The sequence below is a fragment of the Caretta caretta genome, chromosome 11, assembly GCF_965140235.1.
Source record: "Caretta caretta isolate rCarCar2 chromosome 11, rCarCar1.hap1, whole genome shotgun sequence".
Taxonomy (NCBI): Eukaryota; Metazoa; Chordata; order Testudines; family Cheloniidae; genus Caretta; species Caretta caretta.
Genome location: NC_134216.1, coordinates 55,596,154 through 55,620,005, shown reverse-complemented (window position 1 = coordinate 55,620,005; position 23,852 = coordinate 55,596,154).

The window sequence follows — 23,852 nt, the reverse complement described above, 5'->3', positions numbered from 1 at the left end:
GTCCATTTTATACCTGGGGAAATGGAAGCAAAGAGCCTTAAATGGCTCTCCCAAAGCAGGTGGGAGTGTTGGTGATTAGATCTCTCTTTCTCAAGAAATTGGTCCCTGAAAGTAAACTTTACATAATGGTCAAGGAGTTATTTTTTTAAAAAAAATTGTTTTAAGAGAAGTTCTGCTAATGACTTAAAAATATCTCTGTTCATGCTCCAGCCTATTGCTTCATAAGAACATAACACACATTTCATTTCCCGTTCTGCCCACTGGGATTCTGAGAAGATATGATCTCTGGATTGGTACACTTTTCAGCTGCTCCACATTCTCAGTAAAATTTATGACACATGCCAATGCTCCTGCTTGCTGATTGGATGAGAGCAGGGAAATGTAGAAAGCCTCAACTCACTGAGCTTCAGAAAATGAACTAATGTATTGTTTTGCAGCAAAAAGGAACACCTGGCATGTGAAGAAAAAAAGAACAAAACGTAACATTCATAAAAAAAATGATTGAAAAGGGATTGGAGAAAATCGGTACTTTTGCCCTTATATGAGGGAAAAGTCCACCACAAAGTACACTTAGCAATTATAAGCTGGCATATCTGCTACTTTGTTCAGAGGGATTACGTTGCTATATCCACTAACTCAGCCTCCATCTTAATTAGCAATTTTGTGCTTTTTGGAATGGATTCAGCTTGCCTGATGCTTCCCATGTTACTTTGGAAACATTAGAAAATAATCATTATTGCTTTGCTCATGACACTAGATAATTACTTCTTAAGACATGAGATGGTAATTTCTATTATATGGGTGAGATCCTGCTTTTGCTTATACCACCGTGTGTCTTCAGTGGAGTTACCTTGGATTTATTCTGGTATACAACCGAGAGCAAAATTTGACTTCACAGCTAGATTTTTAGATGCAGCTCATTACATAAACAGTTTGCAAATATCTTAAGGCAGCTTAGACTCTGGAATGCTGGTGGATAGAACCAATTCAGATAAAATAAGAACTGACTGAAATACTAACCCTTTATTTAGGCCTCAATTAATTCTCACTCACAGTGGTGGGTGGCTGCTCATCGTATTAAGTCTTTTGCCATTTACAGAAGCCAGGACAAGTGAAATGGTGGTATTTTGAACATAATTTTATTTTGTGATATCAGTGGGAAAGTGGCTATTTGTAACTAGACCCCTTCTGTATACTGAAGCCAGAGGAGACCACACTTAGCTGCATTCCTCTTGACTGTAGTATCAAAACATATTTCGAAAAAGTTACAGGCTTCTTGGGAAAGCTTTGCTGAACTACAGTGATGCATGTGTGTGTCTGTATATTTGGTGTCATGATGTGGTAGGGAAGAGCAGAGAGGTACTTATAGCTACAGCACAAATGAGTGCCTCATTAGTGATTACCCAGAAACAACAACAATATTTTATATATATGTACAGTACAGGATATACATACACGCACACAGGTGAATTTCAGTTCTGTAATGTATACCTAAAGATAACAATAATAACATAGATAATCCCTTTATATCAATTTCTCTAATATTACAGAAGAATAAATCTTGCAGTCACTATTCACGTTGGCACCATACTTGACTTACTAATACAAATCCACAGAAAGAGATACTTTCAATGTAATTTGTTAAACCCATATCAATCAAAACTCCCATTGACTTCAATTCGGCCAGAATTTCGCTGTTGTTGTTCCTCTCACCTATTGGATACAAGCAAGAGAGCTTATAAGTGATTCTCCCTCAATGTAAAATCCCCTTTGGGAGCAAATAAAATACTGCACTTAGAATCCACTTACAGAATAAGATAATGCACATTGATAAACATGTAAGATTGCATGTGGATAGTTAATAAGGCTAGTCGGAGGAGGAAAATATCTCAGATGAAACCATCCTTGGGTTCTTATTTATAAAAAGTGTATCAATCAGGCATCTATGGAAGCCATTTTCTTTGTTACCTTTAAGTAAACTGTGAATTTCTCTTATATCATTTATTGATGAATTAGATATATATTTGCTTTGGGAAACAGTAGAGGATGTCTGCTACGATCATTAAAACATGTTGAATTGTAGTTTAGCTTCCAAAGAAAGCCTCAGCTTTCAACAGCCTTTACTTTGATTCTGCTTATGTATATCCCTCTCCCATGCATGCTGGGCCAATTTCCTCTGTCAGCTCGTAACGGAGTTGTACAAAATTTTCTCTGTGTTCTGAAGAGAAACATTATTTGTGAAAAATATTAGTGAAGTAAGTGTAGAATGGTAATTTACAAACTCAACAGATCAAAATGACCAGAAAAGGGTCTCCACAATCTTTAAAATAATCTATGCTCTTTCTCCCCACATCCCCATTGCAAACCAATCAAGTGAACTGTTACTTTTAGTTTGCTTGAAAACATACACAAATCAGAAAGCCAAATAAAATATTGTTTGATGATGCAGTAACAAGTGACAGACCCAAACCATATCAGTTGGTGCTTGTCCTCTCTATTTGGATCCAGTAGGTAGCATGCCATCACTGGAGTTACAAACAGCAGCCTCCCAAGGAACAAGTTCAAGTCCTATCATGAAAATTTGGACACAGTTTACCAATTAAAAGCAGGATGTGATGTCAAAATATTAATACTGTCAGATTTAGGGCCAAATTGTTGTCTGCCATGTGTGCATGTGCACAGGAGTTCAGGGGTCTAAGATGTCCCCTTACTCACAATGTGCTGGCTGCCCGCATTGTAGGAAACACATGGAGGAGATGAAGTCTCTTCAGAGCCACTAGTCCTTCTCTAATACAGGTGGAAAGGGAGTGGGCAGGTGGGGGAGAGAAATGGTCAGAGACTTAGCTCCATGCCCCACAATGTGCTGGACAGCTCATCTGTGGTAGACCACCAAGGATGTACGCTGCACTAGGTATAAAGCTGGCCCAGAAGATATGTCCCTAGAGAAGGGGGCGGACCAGGAGACTGGTTCTGAGTCACAATCTGCTTTCCAGGCTGTTCCTGAGGAAGCATACCACCTTGTTATTCCGCATATAGGGCTTATGACAAAGTCACAATTTAGCTCTTAAAAAGGTTGTGTAGGGTATTGACTGTTGGGGTGGTTGTATTTTGGCCATAAAAAAATCTTGACTCTCTCTTAGCAATGCCAAAGAAGTGATAGGTGAACTGTGGAATGAGAGAGCACTAAGCATCAAAGGATCCTGACCAGAAACAGTATATTGGTCAGCCTGCAGCTGACTCATGTCTGTATGCCACTCAATACAAAATTAATGACATAAGCAAACAGCAAGTGTCACATTAGAACAGTTATTCTCACTAGGCTTTTCCTAAGACTTTGCTAATGATTTGCTCTCAGCAAGAACAACACACTTTCAACTGAAAAGGAGTACTAGTGGCACCTTAGAGACTAACCAATTTATTTGAGCATAAGCTTTCGTGAGCTGCAGCTCACGATGAAGTGAGCTGTAGCTCACGAAAGCTTATGCTCAAATAAATTGGTTAGTCTCTAAGGTGCCACTAGTACTCCTTTACTTTTTGCGAATACAGACTAACATGGCTGCTACTCTGAAACACTTTCAACTGGTTGTTTGGATTCTCAGCAAAGTGATTCCAAAGGAAAGAATGTCAAAATTCATAGAATCATAGAACATCAGGATTGGAAAGGACCTCAGGAGGTCATCTAGTCCAACCCCTGCTCAAAGTAGGACCAATCCCCAATTTTTTTTTTGCCCCAGATCCCTAAATGGTCCCCATCCCTAAATGGTCCCCTCAAGGATTGAACTCACAACCCTAGGTTTAGCAGGCCAATGCTCAAAACACTGAGCTATCCCTTCCCACTGCTGAGCTATCCCTCCCCTGTGGGAGGTTCATCATGTAATTATAATTGGTTTTCTTAAAAGTATGGTCGTGTTAATAATAATAAATGGGAAAAAACTTCACAAGAGAGAAAATACTCTTTATCCATTGGGGACTGGGCTGAGACTAGGAAACTTATTGCACATGGGCCATCAAACAACCTTTAGAGGGCAGCAATGTCCTATCCCCAGAGCAGACCTAGAGGTGAAAAATCCTGAAATTCTGTATCTTTCACCTTATGCTCCTTAAATTTAGTTCTGATCCTTGGGGGAGGGAGGGATAAGAGAAGGTAGGGGCTGTTGGCACTTCTCATGATTTGGGGAGGGCAGGGGTTGGATATATGGGCCCCATTCCGTGTCCCCAGGGACCTTGCTAGGTGCTGTCTCTTCCCATAGGTGGGTGAAGGAGAGCAGCCAGGAGCCTCCTGCAAGCGGGAAAAAAATGGGGAGAAAGGAGGAATGAAATGCATTGTTTATGCAAGCCCTTTGCCCCCTCCTGTGGCATTACTGTAATATAGATATTAAATAACAACAACTACGCACAACAATCTAGTCTTCAACTCAGGAAAATCTGCTCTAGACAGGTACAGTGTGTGCGGTTACAGTGAAACGGCCTGATTCTCAGTTACACTAAGTTACTTACCCTTTTATGCTTTTCTGGCAGTGAAAGAGGAGCATAAAGGTGGGAGAAATGGCTCATTTCGCATACCCCCTGTGTAAGGCCCTTCCTCAGCCCATAAGGATGGCATAAGGATTCTTTGCCAGACCTGGTCCCAATCTGTGGCATGGGGGAATGGCTGGAGTGCTTTACAGGACCCACAGGTCGAAAGTAGAGAGTCAGTTAGATCTGCTTTGGGTTGACAGATTATTCACAGACAGAAACAGCCATTTTTTCTAATCTTTATTCATAATGACCTACCCTAAGAAGAGGATTGCTAGATGCAGCTCCTTTTGGAGCCAGTCCTTTAGCTAGCCATAGTGGGTCACATCATCACCTCCTTCCCCTGGGAGCTAACTTTACAAACTTCACAGTGTTTGTTCACCAAACTCTTGGTTGTCTACTATAGCCCTGCTCCTGTAATGAACTTTGTGAGGGCAGACACCTTCACCCGCACTGCAGGAGTCCACCTGTACAGAGCTCAGCACAGCGTCAGGAACCTAAGTCACATTAGCACTCTCTGGGTGCAGTGTCTAGTGACCCCAACTGAGATTGGGACCCCATTGTGCTAGGCTCTGTGCAAACCCCCCCCCAAAACAAAAAACAGTAAGAGAGAGATTCCTTGGGACGGCTAATGCTTTTCCAGAAAGGTCAATCTAGGTAACTTTTTCCACAAATAGACTTTTTTCTATTTGGCATTCAGCCTCATAGCCTTATTAATTAACTTTTGTACAGCACTTTGAAGATATGAAATGCAATTGAAGTGCTAAGTATTATTTTTAATATGAGCAGCAGCCCCAGTACGCTCCAGGGAATGCATTTTCCCTCAGAGTTGGGTAATAGAAAGAGTCATGCCAACTGAAGTGACACGCTATAAACTTGAAACAATTTCAGAGCTTCTTCAGTATACTTGAGAGTAACCTAAATGGCTGAAGAAGCTGCGCAGCTGGGCACATGTTTTAGTCTGTGCTGCATACAGTTCAATTTTCATTTTTTAAATTCATTTATTTTTAAACAAATTTGTTCTGACTCTCTTTCTAAGGTAGACAGACAATGCTGCTGTCTCAGGACAGTTCTGAGGTGGTTTATGGAAGGCCTTTTAGCACCCTGTAGCACCAGAGGCCAGATCTCATTTGCATATAGCAACATATATAATAAAAAATCAAGGTGCATCAAGTTCTCATCGTTGTATCTTCCTTGTTAGAGAAAGAGAATCATTCGTTTCTGGAAGTCACCAGCAGCAGTCCAATGTGCAGTTGATCAGCTTTGTGTATATTAGGATTTCACAGGCCATATATGGCTTTTGACTGCACTTTTGGCAACCCTGCTTTATGGGACTGATAATGGGATGCTAGGTTTATACACTATTGATTCAGTCCAAGCTGACAGTGACTGAAAGATGTTAATGTGCCGGCTGTTTACTGGCATGTGAAATGAGTTGGTAGCTTCATTCAAGGTGCTCATCTTGCTTAGGAGTGAGCAACAGAATTTCTTCTAAACAAGCCTGAATATTTTTTGCAGGTGCTCTGTTACCTGCGGCTAGATTCCTTCTGAGGCCCTGAGTATTTCAGTGAAGGTCCTGTGTACAACTATCAGTCCAAGGTACCAATATAGCCTCTATTACCATAGTATCTGAGCACTTCACACGCTACGATTTCTTATTTTTTCATATTTCTCCTCACAACACCCCTCTGCTAGTATCCCTATTTTAGTGATGGAGAACTGCGGTCTAAGCCAGACACTTGCCCCCGGTCACAAAGGACGTTTGTGGCAGAGCAGGGAGTTGAACCCAAGTTCCAGGCTAATCATTGGACTGTAGGTCGTAAGAGTAGGAGGGACCTCCTGGGTCATCGAGGCCAATCCCTTGCTATAGCAGGCAATCCTGTCATACAACCCCATTCCTAAATTTTTCAAGCTCCATCTTAAAACTAATTAGGTTGTTTGCAAAAAGAAAAGGAGGACTTGTGGCACCTTAGAGACTAACCAATTTATTTGAGCATGAGCTTTCGTGAGCTACAGCTCACTTCATCGGATGCATACCGTGGAAACTGCAGAAGAGATTATATACACACAGAGACCATGAAACAATACCTCCTCCCACCCCACTGTCCTGCTGGTAATAGCTTATCTAAAGTGATCATCAGTTGGGCCATTTCCAGCACAAATCCACATACCACACAACAGAACCACTAACCCAGGAACTTATCCTTGCAACAAAGCCCGTTGCCAATTGTGCCCACATATCTATTCAGGGGACACCATCACAGGGCCTAATAACATCAGCCACACTATCAGAGGCTCATTCACCTGCACATCCACCAATGTGATATATGCCATCATGTGCCAGCAATGCCCCTCTGCCATGTACATTGGTCAAACTGGACAGTCTCTACGTAAAAGAATAAATGGACACAAATCAGATGTCAAGAATTATAACATTCATAAACCAGTCGGAGAACACTTCAATCTCTCTGGTCACGCAATCACAGACATGAAGGTCGCTATCTTAAAACAAAAAAACTTCAAATCCAGACTCCAGCGAGAAACTGCTGAATTGGAATTCATTTGCAAATTGGATACTATTAATTTAGGCTTAAATAGAGACTGGGAGTGGCTAAGTCATTATGCAAGGTAGCCTGTTTCCTCTTGTTTTTTCCTACCCCCCCCCCCAGATGTTCTGGTTTAACTTGGATTTAAACTTGGAGAGTGGTCAGTTTAGATGAGCTATTACCAGCAGGAGAGTGAGTTTGTGTGTGTATGGGGGTGGGGGGGATGTGAGAAAACCTGGATTTGTGCAGGAAATAGCCCGACTTGATTATGTAAAGAGTTGTCACTTTGGATGGGCTAGCACCAGCAGGAGAGTGAATTTGTGTGGGGGGGTGGAGGGTGAGAAAACCTGGATTTGTGCTGGAAATGGCCCACCTGATGATCACTTTAGATAAGCTATTACCAGCAGGACAGTGGGGTGGGAGGAGGTATTGTTTCATATTCTCTGTGTATATATAAAGTCTGCTGCAGTTTCCACGGTATGCATCCGATGAAGTGAGCTGTAGCTCACGAAAGCTCATGCTCAAATAAATTGGTTAGTCTCTAAGGTGCCACAAGTCCTCCTTTTCTTTTTGCGAATACAGACTAACACGGCTGTTACTCTGAAACCTGTAGGTTGTTTGCATCCACTGTTCCTATTGGAAGGCTTTTCCAGAACCTTACCCCTCAGATGGTTAGAAACTTGCTAATTTCCAGCATAAATTTATTTATGACCAGTTTACACCCATTTGTTCTTGTGCTGACATTGTCCTTTATCTTAATTAGCTCTTGCTATCCCTGGTGTTTACCCCCCAACCCACTGATGTATTTATAGATCCCCAATCAGATCCCCTCTCAGTTCCCCTTTATTTTGCTAGGCTAAACAATCCACACGAGGCCTTCCAATCCTCTGATCATCCTAGCAGCCTGTCTCTGTACCTAATCCAGTTTGAATTAATCTCTTTTGAACATGTGTGACCAGAATTATACATGGCATTCCAGATGGGGTCTTACCTTGTACAATGGCATCAGTACTTCCCTGTGTCTACTTGAAATACCTTGCCTGATACATCCTAGCATCACATTTGCCTATTTCATGGCTGCATCACATTGGTGGTTCAGAGTCACTGTGCAATTGACTAATACACCTGGGCCTTTCTCCTCCTCTGTTGTTTCTAACTAACTGAGCCCCCTAGCTTATAGGATATTTCCTCCATAGCTATAGTTATGACTTCCCTAACAGGAGGGATGCTGCCTCCTTTGATGAAAAAAGTGAGAGGTGCACCTGAGTTAGGGTCTATCCCAGTAAAAGGTAAGGTTTTAAAAAGAGAACATTTGAGGGTGGAAGTCTGATATGGGTATATCCAATGTCACAGACCTGGTCAAGCTCCCCTTTGGTGGACATTCATCAGGCTCCTGTGTTGGCCTGTTGTGAGCTAAAAAGTGATTGAAAGTTCATAAAATGTCACAATAACCTATATAAACAAATGCTGATGGAAAAAGCAACGATGGAAAAGCAAGACAGACTGAATTAGTCCAAACAAAATGGCTTACTGATAGAATTCAAGGACTGTGTTACAATCATGCCTAATCAACAATAAAACTATGGAGCTGGAAATTAATTAACCAAAATTGGTATGTAGGATATTAGGCCCAAAATAATAAGGGGATGGGCAATTTCACTCATCACGCCATTTTGGGGTCCTTAAAGAGAGAGACTTTAGGAGACAAATTGGCTGCTGGACCGAGCTTCACCATTATGATTGCCATCCCCACAATCTCCTGGTACCCCAGTCTTTCTTCATCCTAATTCTGAGAGATGTCCTGACCAGACAGGGCCAAAGAGAGGGACCCAGAAAACACCGCCACCTACATCAGCTCCAGATAAATCCTGAACATCCCCTGGGATGTGAAACTTTGTCTTTCCTTTTCTCCATGTGTCCTTTTTCTTCACCCACCTATTTCTTATTGTTCCTATTCCTCTCCTATTTCCTTCTGTCTAATAAGAGTCTGGTTTAGCTGGCTAAGACTGCATATTTTGCAACATTGCTGTAAGTCTGGTACCAGTAAGAGGCAGCTAAATGTAATGCCCTCCTATATAGCCCAATATGGATACAAGTTTGCCAGGTCTTGGAGTGGCTGATAAGACCATGTGTGGTGAGAGTCAAAACCAGCTGCAATTTCTATCTTTCCTGTTCTTTTCTTTCCCATTTTGCATGTTTTAGTCTTGCTATGTCTTCTAGGAAATAGAACTGAACTTTAACAACAGCAGCCATAAAAACATCTCCAGCCCATCTCAACCAATTTCTTCTCCCTCCTCCCAGAAAGAACAATTAACATATTTGATACTGTGTACAAGACAGTCACATAAGGGTTTTTTCCCCCTGTTCTAGAGACTCTCTCCAGCTATAGAGAAAAGGAACAAGGGATGATGTTAAAAAGCAAACCATACTTAATACTTTACATTTCAAAGGCTTTAAACTGCTTTTTCTTTCTTTTATGTGTCTTTAATTTAAAGAACTTTTAATGACGTGTTAGCCATGGAACTAAGCAAGCTGAGGTCTCTGTGTACCAAACCCCGAACCTTATGTAAAACAATTTAATGTTGAAAAGTTAACAGGGTCATGGTAACATCTTTGATTTTGGAGCCCTTTCATTCCATCTAAATTAACAACAGGCCTGTTCTGAGTATGCTTCAGGAACTGTCTCTTTCTTTGGCTACTAGGTTCACTCCTTAGACATTAAATCTTTGTCTAGTACCTCTCCTGGGACCCCACTGTCCAACTTACAAAGGCCCATGAAATTCACCCTTATGGCATTCTCATTTATAGTTTACCCATTTTGGGACAGGGAATAGATGAAGCAAACAGACAGAGACTCTGCATTGGGATTTCTAAAACTAAGCTCACTCTATTCATACAGAGTACGAGAGAGACAGATCTAGGCAAAACAATAAAACACATGCACTCTATTCCCAGCCTCAGTTTCCTCACCATTCTTGAGCATTCTTTGGGATCTGGGTCAGTATCCCTTCAAGGTTTTAGGCCCCCTTTCCTGGATCTCATTCCTCTAGTTCAGGCGTCTCCAGATTACAGAGTCTCCTCTTTGACCCCCACAGCCAATTTCCTTCAGCTTTGGCTGGTCCAGCAGTCAAAAGGTTCTCCCTAGCTCAGAATCAGGACCCTTTGGTCAGTTACCTCTCAGATTTTCAGTTTTTAAATGTCACTTCTAACCTCTGGTTTCTTTGTTTTTCGGCTATTCTAACTTCCCTCCTTGCATATCACCAGGAATAACTTGATTCTTCCAGCTCAGGAATTCTCCTGAGCATACCTACTACCTTGCCAAAGCAGTCATTAAGTGTTAGTGACTTCTTTTGTTTGTCCTGTAGGTTCTTCTAGCTAGGCTGTGTGAGATACATAACAGGGTCTTTTTCAGCCCATGGACATTACTACACATTGATGGATGGAGTTATATACAAGTTCTTAATGCCCAGTAGAATTCATAAATTGTATGTAGACAAGTCTCCCAAACCATCACACTCAATGTATATTCTCAGAAGAAAGCTTGTGAGAACAGAGAGCAGAGATCCTAAGTGGTGCCAATCTAGTCCACAAAGGAATGCCCATAAGAAAATATGTGTGTTTCTAGGTGTTTTTAGCATGTTTAGTGTTTTTAACTCCTGCCTGGCTGTGCATTTTTACCAGTAAATTAATCATACATCCCTTAAGAATTGTAATTCTCCATGTCATTTCTCTCCATAACTGGGAAACTGATCATTGCAATGGTTTGCAAAATAGGTGACTAATTCACACCTATTAGTTCTGAGGGAAATGTAAAGGGATCAAACTATACCTGAGATGAAGGGTGCTGTCAAGCCACATCATGCTGAGGAGAGCACTGCAGTGAAATCCTGACAATATTGAAGTCAATGGGGTCAAGATTTCATTTCTGGAGTGAGACTAGCAATTGCTCGAAGTACAACTGATATAACTGGATTGTCAGTCAGTCAGGGGAGACATGCCAGCAAAAGTTATGCCAGGAGGACTTTATTTTGTGATATTACCTTGCATATTAGTTACTATAAATGGTGCTAAAATATGCTAATGTGTTGGAGTCAATCCCTGTTGTTAGCCAAAAGATCAGGAAATGAAGAAACCATCAGCAGTTGCTTCTTCTAACACCTTGAAGAGCAGATGAGTCAGTTACAAAGGGAACAGAGTAGCAGCTGTGTTAATCTGTATCCGCAAAAAGAAAAGGAGTATTTGTGGCACCTTAGAGACTAACAAATTTATTTGAGCATAAGCTTTCGTGAAGTGAGTGCCACAAGTACTCCTTTTCTTTTTACAAAGGGAAGTGACAGCAATGTTACTTATCTAATCCAGATTTAGTAGGGATGGGACTTGAGGGCCATGGGCAGTGGGATTTACTCTGGCACTTACATCTCAGCTTGTGTCCGCAAAGTAATTACTTCCAATGACTCTTCTTCTTCAGAAAGGGCCAGGTCACAGGCTGCAGACTGAGAGATATTGCTGGCACAAAACATTTGCAATATCTTTTGAAAGAGTGGCCAAGTCATGTGACTGGCAAAATCCAGAATGCCTAAATCCTCTTCCCACAGATCTCTCACACTCAAGTCGCACAGGAAATATTTTCTGTTTTGATCTCAGTTGCACAAGGTTAAAACTGGAGTAACTACCAAATTCAACTGGCCCAAAGTCAGTAGGATCCAGACTGTCAACAACAAATATTTATTTTCTTGGTTCAGGGCTGAGATGTTAACAGGATGATAATAGGATACAAAAGCAATAAAACACATGCAAAAAATATTTTGGCTACAAAATGATAATTTCCTATTGCTTTACAAATAGACAATCCCTCCCTGCCAACTTCACCAAAAAAAAATCTCCCTCTGTCCGCAAAATACAAGTCAGAAACTGCAAAACAATAAATTTAAAAATGTTTTTAAAGCTAATTTTAAAAAAATTATGTTATACATAACCCTCAGGAAAATTCATTTCAGAGAGTGACTAGACTGTAAAAGTGAGAGGCAAAAATTCCCCCAGGTTCCCTTTCTTTCTCTCTCTTTCATGTAAGACAACAACGGAACCTGAGGTAAGGAATTTACCTTGAACCAATCTAGCTTGTTATGTTCAGCTACTAGATAGCATTTTATCTTTATTTCTCTTGTAAGCATTTCTGACTTTAATTCCTTACACTTGTACTCACTTAAAATCTATATCTTTTGATTCAAAAATAAAAAGTTTATTTAACTACAAACTAATCCAGTGTTGAGTTTAAACTGAACTGTTTAAGTAATTCCAGTTAAAGTAGCTAACTGTTTCATATCGACCTCTTACGGTGACAGTGGACCTCTAATATCTGAACTGCCCAGGAGAGGCCTGGAGAGTGCAGAACACATGTTTAGGGGGGAAATTCAGGACCGGGAGTGTGTTGGGGGATCACCGTGCAAGTAGTAATCAAGGCTGGTGGAAGCCAGAGAGCGCTTTTGACACGGTCTCCCACAGTATTCTTGTCAGCAAGTTAAGGAAGTATGGGCTGGAAGAATGCACTATAAGGTGGGTAGAAAGCTGGCTAGATTGTCGGGCTCAACGGGTAGTTATCAATGGCTCCATGTCTAGTTGGCAGCCGGTATCAAGTGGAGTGCCCCAAGGGTCCTTCCTGGGGCCGGTTTTGTTCAATATCTTCATAAATGATCTGGAGGATGGTGTGGATTGCACTCTCAGCAAATTTGCGGATGATACTAAACTGGGAGGAGTGGTAGATACGCTGGAGGGGAGGGATAGGATACAGAAGGACCTAGACAAATTGGAGGATTGGGCCAAAAGAAATCTGATGAGGTTCAATAAGGATAAGTGCAGGGTCCTGCACTTAGGACGGAAGAACCCAATGCACCGCTACAGACTAGGGACCGAATGGCTAGGCAGCAGTTCTGCGGAAAAGGACCTAGGGGTGACAGTGGACGAGAAGCTGGATATGAGTCAGCAGTGTGCCCTTGTTGCCAAGAAGGCCAATGGCATTTTGGGATGTATAAGTAGGGGCATAGCGAGCAGATCGAGGGACGTGATCGTTCCCCTCTATTCTACATTGGTGAGGCCTCATCTGGAGTACTGTGTCCAGTTTTGGGCCCCACACTTCAAGAAGGATGTGGATAAATTGGAGAGAGTCCAGCGAAGGGCAACAAAAATGATTAGGGGTCTGGAACACATGACTTATGAGGAGAGGCTGAGGGAGCTGGGATTGTTTAGCCTGCAGAAGAGAAGAATGAGGGGGGATTTGATAGCTGCTTTCAACTGCCTGAAAGGGGGTTCCAAAGAGGATGGCTCTAGACTGATCTCAATGGTAGCAGATGACAGAACGAGGAGTAATGGTCTCAAGCTGCAGTGGGGGAGGTTTAGATTGGATATTAGGAAAAACTTTTTCACTAAGAGGGTGGTGAAACACTGGAATGCGCTACCTAGGGAGGTGGTAGAATCTCCTTCCTTAGAGGTTTTTAAGGTCAGGCTTGACAAAGCCCTGGCTGGGATGATTTAACTGGGATTTGGTCCTGCTTCAAGCAGGGGGTTGGACTAGATGACCTTCTGGGGTCCCTTCCAACCCTTATATTCTATGATTCTATGACTAGAGTGGTGCTGTTGGTCAGAGTTTCTGGACCAGGACTGCAGCTATACACAGACACTCAAGGGTGTGTGACCTGTATGCGGCTGTTTGTGAGCGGTTTAGGGTGGGAGCTACAACAACAAAGCATTGTGAGGCATCTAAGGTTGCAGGGCAGGTGGTGACCCAACACCTCCCCACCCCCACTGGTCTGGATTGCACCCCAGAATGTGACACTAGAGGCAACACTGGTTTTCATTAAAGGTACAACATTTAACTTTTAAAATCTCTTGCGGTACTGTTTCTATGAAGTGCTTTCCCTTCTTCCCCTCTTACCCCAAATTCCATCACAATGAGATATATCCCATTAAGATGCATAATAACAACATAAAAAGATCTTTAGAATTTTAAAGCTTAGTGGTGTAATATGGAATTCAGAGCTAAGTTGTTGGTGAAAATACATCAGATAATTTTAAAAATTCTGAGAATATGTCCAGAGCCGGGAGACATGTTAGGAAGGCTGTTTTCACACTTACGAATCATTCTTTTTATTCAACATGTTCAGGGATCAAGAGGAAAAAGTCCTATGAAAATGTAACAAACTGCTAATAATACTAACTTCATGAAAAATGAACCAAAAAGAAAAAAACTCCTAAAAATAAAGGGGGAGGGGGGGAGCCACAAAACAAAACTGAAATCCTGAAAAGCAGTTTTTTCAATGCAAGATAGGCTTAGTTAATTTCAAACCTTCAATCATACAAAACGGTTTTGCATATGAAAGGTCTTTGTAATATTTGCTAGCATCACTATAAGCCTCAGATGCATTGGCTTTGATTTTATAAACAGTGAAAAGAAGAAATAATCCTAAGTGTTTTCTACAGATGTGTAGAGATGCTTAAATTAGAAGATCTCTGTGTCGGCACCAGATGCTGAGCGATCTGCCACAAAAATAATAAATAAAATATAATAATAATAATACCTAGCTCTTATAGAGCACTTCTAATCAGTAGATCTCAAAGCAGCTGGTTCATTTCTTTTACCAAGATGTAGCTTTTGCATGCAGCTCCACTCTAGATTTTTATTGTTGTTGTTGGGGATGAGGGGGAGCACAGAGAGAGAGAGAGAATAGAGGGCATAGACATTGTGGACCACATCAGAATAACTAGTCTAAGGGCTTGTCTACATGGGGACATCCAAGAAATTTAATCCAAATTAACTAAAGATATGAATTTAAAGTTGATGAGTTAAACCACATTAAACCCTTTTGTAAACACCCTCATTCAGAATTAAAGTGGCCTTAATTCAGCTTTTGTTTTAATTCACTCCCAAGAGAATTAAACTAAACCAAATTAAAGCTATTTCAATTCTGAAGAAAAGCACCTGCACAGCAATTTAACGTGGTTTAACAAATCCACTTCAAATTAACACCTTTAGTCAATTTGGATTAATTGTCCTGAATGTCCCCATGTAGACTAGGCTTAAGAAACAAGCTCTATGCTGCTTTCCAAAGGTATCTGTGAGAAGGTATTAATCTTTACATGTATTTCTTAAACCATTTGTTTAAAAGAATAGTGGTTATTAAATACAACACTTGGCAGTTTAGGGTTGCATAGCCCTCATTTTGCAGGGGCTTTCATTCTTCCATTTGCATTTTATTGCATGCCTAACAGAAGTGTGAGGAGGTTCCACTGAAGCCAGCAAGGGATTTCAGTCTTATATTCATTTACAGAAAATCTCTATCAGCCTGGAGTGAGAACCTGGAGTGCAAGCTCCAGAATAATGACAAAAATGCACATTCAGCTACAACATCTAAAGGAACCAATCTTTTTTCTGAAGTTGTACCATAACTAATCTCCCATGCTCATTAAACCATATGATGTCCTTATTCACACTTCATGACTTACACAAACACTACATTTGCTGCCTAATAGAGAAAAATGAAAGAGAACTGGAGGATGACGTCCCATGTTTAGACATAGGCTGCCTCATTGCAGATGGGCCCTTGATATTATTTTGCATAATCATCTCAACCATGACATGATGAGCCTTACAGTAGATTTAGTGGAAGAACTAGTTTACTGGGTCTTTATAGTCAACCACACAGACTGCCATTATCACTTAATATGTTTTTTTCCCCCTTCTGGTATGGTATCTCAAAAATTAAGCTGAGTTCATGAAACCCATTTCATTTTAAAGGTATTTTATCCATCTAACTAGGATAATTTTTCCTTCAATTGCACTTAACAGGAATCTAATTTAGCAAACAAATGTAGCAACAAAATCTGTCATTCCAAATGATTTTACAATTTTGTTATTGCCCTGGTGTATTATTGTGTACGGTTTTCCTAATTTTGTTTGGTGTTTGCTTTTTTTTTTTTTAAAACGTTTCCAACAGTTGCTAGCAATGCATACATGATTTTTGGATGTAAAGAGCTGGCATTTACAGTATAAAATACCTGCCTAGACATATACAGTAATGATCATTTTATAATTCCAAAGCTCTTTAGCAATAAGTAATACTCAGAATGCCCCTATTAGTTGGTAGCCACGCTTTAGAGATAGGGATATGGATTTAGCCAAAGCCACACAGGTTATCATTGTGTGAGCTTGGCCACGTTCAGTCATTTAGGTTAAAAGGTGCCGGCTTTCAATTCCTGCCCACCACAGGAATGACTAAATACTGAACTGAACATCCAGAATGCAGGGAAGAAGGGCAAATCTGGTGTTTGTGCCTTTTGTACCAATTCCAGCTTTGTATTTTGCCTTTCACTTTCTGGTGTGAGGTGGGGGAATGGATTTCTTTAACATTATTATGAATACAAGTCAAACGAATGGCCAGGATAATCTGTTGTGAAATGGGGAGCTGTGCAGACTTTTCCTCCCCTGTCTATGGTTAAACACACAATCAAATACAATGCATCACCATCACTACAAAGCCAAGGTCCATCAAAGGTGAATCGACTCTCATTCTGGAATTCCTAGATAACTGAGTGAAAGTTTGCCATATATCATTTGATTGATTCCTTTTACTGTTTCATTTTTGAACACATTAAGAAAGAAGAATTTACTCGATTGTAGAGAGGAAACAAACAATACTGACAGCATTCATCTGAATACCAAATAATGGCTTTGTGCGATCAAGAACATGGCTGGGGATGCTTTTTTGGAAGGACCCTGTAATACTTTGAACTAAAGATAGCATGAGCAGATTTGGAAATGCAGTATTGCTAGCCCCAGGGGTTCAAAAATCATGAATCAGGTCCCAAAAGGTCATGACATTGGCTTTAAGCTCATACATTTATTAAAAAAAAACCACATTAAATTTTGGGTCATTTGGGGGTTTTTTAGCCTTTCGGGTTCATGATTTCCAGCTTTTCTCTGTAACCACAAGGACTAAAAACCTACTGAAAGCTGAGATTTATGGCTCCAGGTGGTGAACCTTTAAGAAAAACATCAGATATCATGAGAATCTTGATAGAATAATTTAGTCTCCAGAGGGCTAGAATACTTTGGTCTAATTCTGGTTTTTGGCCAGATATGGGGGCAACAGGGTGTTTCGTGGTCTGTGATATTTAGGAGGTCAGCCTAAATGATCTAGTCATCCCTTCTGGTCTTAAACCCTATTACTGTGACTCTATAGTAACAATTCAATGTAGCTATAGAACTGGTCTGACCTCAACATTCTTCCAGATTTATATACATATTTGAATTTAACATATAAAAACACCAAGAAATCATGGAAAATTATTAATGTGTTTTTCTTCTCCTAGATAAAGGAAAGACACCCTGGTGAACATGACCAGTGCCAGAATGGATAGGGTGGTTTTATCACAATTCAACACTACTAGAAACTTCAGAAACTTTATAGGAAACAATCACATTCCCAATTGACGTGGAGAATTTTTTTAGGAGTGGGGAAGGGAAAGTATATTGTGTTACTAGTGTCATTATACTATGCCATAATGTGGCCCAACATCAAAAATTACATTATCATGAAATGGAGAGTTATAAATTGTGCATTGGGTTTGACAGTTGCAATCAATCAGGTCTACTTTGCAAATATAGTATTAGCAAAGCAAACACTTCTGAAAAGCTGAATTTCCCCCTTATTTCAAATCTACTGAGAATTAGTTGCAATGCCTTGGCTGTTTCTAATTTTTTTTGCTAGATTGGAGCCATACTGTACCCATGCCTTTTAATGGCATGATTTGAACTCATCAGCCAACTGCCTTAGCAAATGAAATGAGATTACCTTTTGGCAACTGCCCTCTCCATTTCTAAATGAAATGACCTTCAACCAGGGCAGTAGTGAGAATCAAAGCAATCTAATATTAAATGTGAACTCCATGGTGGGAGAGCAGTGGTTCACATTATAAATGGAAGGCATAAGTGCTTTGAGACATCACCACAATAGAAGAAAAATGTCGTGGTAGTGAAAAAGAGCAGATTTCACACAGACACACAAATATAAAAAGACTTAACAATGTCACAGAGACAGGCTAAATAGGCATGCCCTTTTCATTCAGATGCATGGAGATATGGCCTCCCTCATTCACTTTCCTAATGCAGATCATTTTATACAATGTTACCTTTTCACTTATTCCAGTTAAAACATGCAGGTGTTGGGTTCTTTGTGGAAGAAAGCCATCACCCTGCTTCACATTTTCTCTTCTGTACTATCATTAAATCCCTTCAGTTTCAGTTTAAACCAATTTTTACCAAAAAAATCCCAGGTTTTACAAAAAGTATTATTCGATTTTTTCCAATTTCTACCCTACTGTTGTATCATTCAAAATATATAAAAAATAATTTGTTTTATTAGGAAACTACAATATATCGAATGAGATATATCTATTACAATAATACATTAGTCTGTGTATATATGCAAAGCTCCTGTTGAAGTAAGGCAACGTATTAATCTAGAAGATACACACAATAAACAAATAGGCATGCATGCAAGCTCTGAAGTTCACGTGCATCTGAATGTACTGATGAATCTCATGACCACCATGCACAAATTTCAATCTGTTAGGCGATAGTGGTTTAAAGATCTGACACACTAACTTTGGAAGAAAACAAAAATCTCTATCAGAATACATTTCAGAACACAAAGAAGTATTTAAAAGTTTACAAAAAATAAAAACAGGAGAAAAGGATAAAGTTTAGTGTATGCCCTGCAAATGGTGTAGCCCAATTATTAAATGTAAATATTTATAGATTAATAGTTCTAAGTCTACAAGTAAACTGTTTATTTGAATGAAAAGCTTTATTTGGGGATTAGAGATATATTATTTTCTTAAACTCAGAGGTGGCATTGTGTTTTGAGTTCTGTTTTAGTTCTGCAGCAAACCACATTGAATTCCATTCATCAAAGCATTAATCTACTACATACTTTTTTCTCCTGTCCTTCTGTCCACTAAAATAAATCTTCATATTTACCCAGAGAAATTAAGTTTTTTCACCAATTTTCATGTTTTTTTTGTAGTAATAAACACTGATAATTTCCCAAGAAAAATTAAATAAAATAAAAACTGAAAATGAAGGGTCCTAACTATCACCTACACTGATGAGCGTTGTGAATTTTGAACCTGGTACGAAGATCCCTTATAGTTTTCCGTATGATATACCATATTATAAAAACAATAGATTTGGTTTTGAGGACATATTTCTTTCTACTTCTTCTGTGTTTTAATTTCCGGGGGAAGTACACAGTTATAAAGACTTCCATATTTGGAGAATGTTCCTTCCTTTGAATTTAGGATTTCTACCAATCCACCCTGCTTTCACTGTGTCAGTGAGATGGGGGCCAAGGTGCTGTTGCCCCAGGCTATCTGGGGAGGACTGCAAGAAACCCACACTCCTGACAGCCAATCAGGACATCCAATTGGTCCCTCGCTGGGACATAAGAAATTCCTGGATTAAGTGGTGGGGGTGGACAGACCCTCCCATTCTTAAGAGAAATGCGGAATTTTGCCTCCCCTTTAATGTGGATTATCACACCCTCATGTGCTGCAGCCGAGGTATTGATTGTTCAAGTTGGTTGTGTGAGCTTTATGAAGTTCTTTCATTACTCACTCCATGTTTAGCTAACACGTTACAGTTTTCCTTCTGAGACTGCCAGTTATTGGACTGTGACTGCTCTAGCCCTCTCTTTATGAGGATGGAGGGTTTGATGTGTTTAGCCGAAGCCAGTTGGCCAGACCTTGGAAGGTCAAATGGACAATTTGGTCTAAGAACTGGTTGAGGGGCTAGAGCTGTCCTGTCTATCCCCTGGAACAATGACAAGCCTGTGCCTTTGCTGCAAGAACTATTCTTCCTTTTCCTGGGCTGAATGATTATTGTTGTATATTTAGGAAACCTTGTGTGTCATTCCTAAAAAAACTCACCTCTGCCCTCTATACGAAATTTAGTTGATATGTATAAAAGCATCCCTTCCATTGTTCCCCTTTCCTGATTTATATCTGTCTTGTTGCCCTCTGGCCATGAGCAACTTGGGAACGAGACTGAACCTTTTCTGCTTGTCTGAATGCACCTAACGTCATAGACATTACTACAAATAACTAATAATAATGCATTAAAGTTTGAGCATGATTCTTACGGCATTCTCAGCAACTGATGCTTGACTACCAGTTAGTGAAATAGTAGAAAGAGTAAGAAGGGCCCTGTTATATTTCTGGTTGTTACTAGTAATCAGCTATCAGTGCAAACAAAGTGTAGCTTACACAAGCAATGATCAAATTAGCACTGGAAAGTAAAATCATGCAAATCAGGCAAATTCTGAAGCTGTCATTGAACTTGTCATAATGGGAAAGGAAGTTTGGATGACATAGAAAAATGGTAAAAAACCAGGGTGGTTGCTAAGAGATGGTTTTGTTTTTAAACAATTTCAGATTCTCTTGTTTTTCTTATTTGTCGGATCATTCTCTTTCTCCTCTCTCTTTGTTGTTCCTATTCAATACAGTTATTTAAACTTATACAATGCAGACAACACAAGATCTTGGTAAATAAAGGGAGGCATAGTCTGGGGGGCACTGTGAAGCCATGTCACTAGAGCTGGATGAATATTTGATTTTTTGGTTTGGTGGCAGTTGCAAAGAAAAAATAATTGGTACAGGTCAAACCAAATCTGAAATGAGGATTTGAACCAGGGTCTCCTACATGTAGGGCTAAAGGTAATGGGCGAGGAGGAAAAGGTTGGGAAGCAGCACCAGCTCCTCCTCTGGCTGTTTTGTGAAACACTGGGAAAGGATGTGTGAAATCTGCACATAAGTTTGGGTTGTCTGAAAAGGCCATTTCTGTAAAAAAAAAAAAAAAAAAAAGAAACAAAACCCAACAACTCAACGATTTGTTCAAAATTTTTTTGTCCAGCTCTGTGTGCCACCTCAGAGCCTTAGGTGGAGTGCTGCATTTGCTGCACCCCTTGGACTGGAGCCTGTTCTGCTCCATTGACCAGTGTTAACCATAGACCATCCCCTTTGGGGAAATCAAGGGAGGAATCTGGACTGCAATTTTGCCTGGCGCTTAAATACGCTGTAGGAAAAAGTGGTGAGGGAGGCAGGAAACTCCCTGACCTCCCCCCTATGCTGCCACCCCCCTGCAACTGTGTGTCTATCTCAGTGCCAGCTAAGTGATCCCCAGGAATATCAGAAACTCAATGGAATGCAGTTTTGCTGGGATCCCTGGGCAACCCTGACCATCATATAAAAACATTACTTTAAAAATAATCAGAGCATGCAACATTAAACTATGTTTAGGCAGCACTGACTTCTTTAAAAGCTACAGCATATCAAGAAGCTACAGCATGAGATGAATGTAGAAACTAGGAAACCTGTGGTAGCAAACACCAAATCACACCTATAAATAGCTGCAAGAAGACTTACAGGCACAAATTCATTGAGGTTATGAAGCCAATGCCATCAGTCCAATTTTACACCACTAAAACTGAGAGAAGAATACAGCTACTTGTCTCTGCATCATAAAAGTCTTGGCAATGACTAATCTAATGCCATGCTGATTACCAACTGAAAATGAGCCTGTTTTTCAAAGATGTCCTGGCTTTCTCAATGACTGTCCTGTGGTCAATAAATAAATTGTTGGCTAACACACTAGGTCCATGAGCTCTGTGGTATTTGTAACAGTGTTTACCAAGGTGACTCTGGAATCTGAGAAGCAATCAAACATGAATACACAGTCAGAAGGCATCATAATGTCACAGACTGTGATAATTTCTTCCTCTATAGCTCTGGAGTGACTGCACCTGGAATACAGTGTTCAGTTCTGAGCACCTCATTATCAAATATATAGTGACATGTGGGAGGAAGTTCAGAGTGAACAACAAAAATGAGCCAGAAGCTGGAGGAAATTACTTATATAGAAAAATTAAAAGAGTTAAATCCATATAGCTTGGTTAAGACATGACTAAAAAGTTATGGGGTCATGATAACTGTCTATACATATCTGAAGAGTGCCAAAGAGGTCCAAGAGTTATTTAGGAGATGGAACATAATTTGGAGAATGGGATGAAGTTCAGCAGGGGCAAATTTTGGATGAATATTTTAAAAATATTTCTTGACAGTGAGAACCAATACAGGAGGTTGTGGAAAAATCTCTCAATGGAAATGGTGGAAGTCACATCTTCTAAGTGCGCAGACTCCCCATGCAGGCATAAGAGATGGGGGTACAATGCCTCCTGGAGCTCCCCCTGGGATGTGGCCGCCCTGTATCTGTCTCACTATAAGCCATTTTGTCAACTACATGGTATGAATCAACATTTGTAGATAAAAATAATGCCATGCATTTTGAGGGGCATCAAGGATGAATTTTTCATTAGTTTTCATATAGTTACAGATACATATAATTACAGATACAGATACAGATAGTTACAATACATCTAATTAGAGATCACAAATCAACAACACAGAGTTTTGGACAGGGACTCTGTCAGAATTAATTGAAAGATGATTGTATTTCTCACTGTCCCTGATAAACATAATCAAGTCATCCACTTAGTCATCCTAAAGAAACTCATTATTGACATTAGAAGGTGCAGTCAAGAATATATTGCATGTGACATCTACACAGAATCTGTGCTGTGCTGCGTAGGCAACCAGGGTGTTAGTTCCCATCCTTTTCAGGGAAACTGTACAGCGGTTACCTTTATAACTTTAACAAATTATAAATCACTACAGCATTTCAGATACATTACTGTGATATTGCACACTCTCAGCAGGGGATTGCTCCACACACCACCAGAGATTCAAATTTAGCTGCAAATTGTAGCTATCACAATTTAATGGTAAGCATTGTAGCAGCATTAGAATTTGTTGCAACATATTAGTAAAATTCCTCTGGGCCAGCAAGGATTTTCTTTTAACAGCTATTTCACACTGCCAGTCCTGCATTAGTCCAGGACTTGGCCATAGTTTTCTTTGTGTTGCACTTTGAACTGTTGAATCAGTGCACTGAACACATCAAAACTGTAGCTCACTAGCTAACAAGAATTAGACTTTAATTATATAGAATCTATATAAATATAGCAGCTTTTGGAAGCAGTTAAGAATAAAGTCTAAAGATGGATCCCCCAAAAAGATCTACAAGTATCTTCAGAGTGTGATAGTTTCAATTCTCCTGTGCCATTTTTTAAAACCAAGTGTTCACCGACCAAGACTATGCTGACGACACTGTCTTTCTTGTGGAGAAGTCAGAGAATTACAGCGCTGCCATCTGAGGTCTCCAAGACACTGACCACATTATGGGGTTGAATGTCTCATGACAGAAAAACAAGGTCTAAAACCTCAGAGCTGGGCCTCCAAAACCTCTGATAGAGGGGAGGTTGAGTATTGTGGAGAGCATTGAAAAAATCATCTACCTGCAAGCAGAGTTTGAATAGTTGCAGCTAACTGGACATTCTTTGATGAATAAGCCATGCCACCTTCTGCATGAAGTCCACATCTTGTTTATGGATGCAAACGTGGCAAAATTCAGGATCTATCTAACCTGTGTACTACCTGTATTGCTATATGGGTCAGAAACCTGGACCCTCTTACAGGCAGACTTTAAGCAGCTGGAAGCATTCTATATGCTCTCTCAGTGCCAAATCCTGAGCATAAATCCTGATTTGACTTTCTGCAAAATGTCATATTCTCTCAGAGATCTGGCTTATCTTCAGTTGTTCATGATGTAAAAAAGCAGCATTGCAT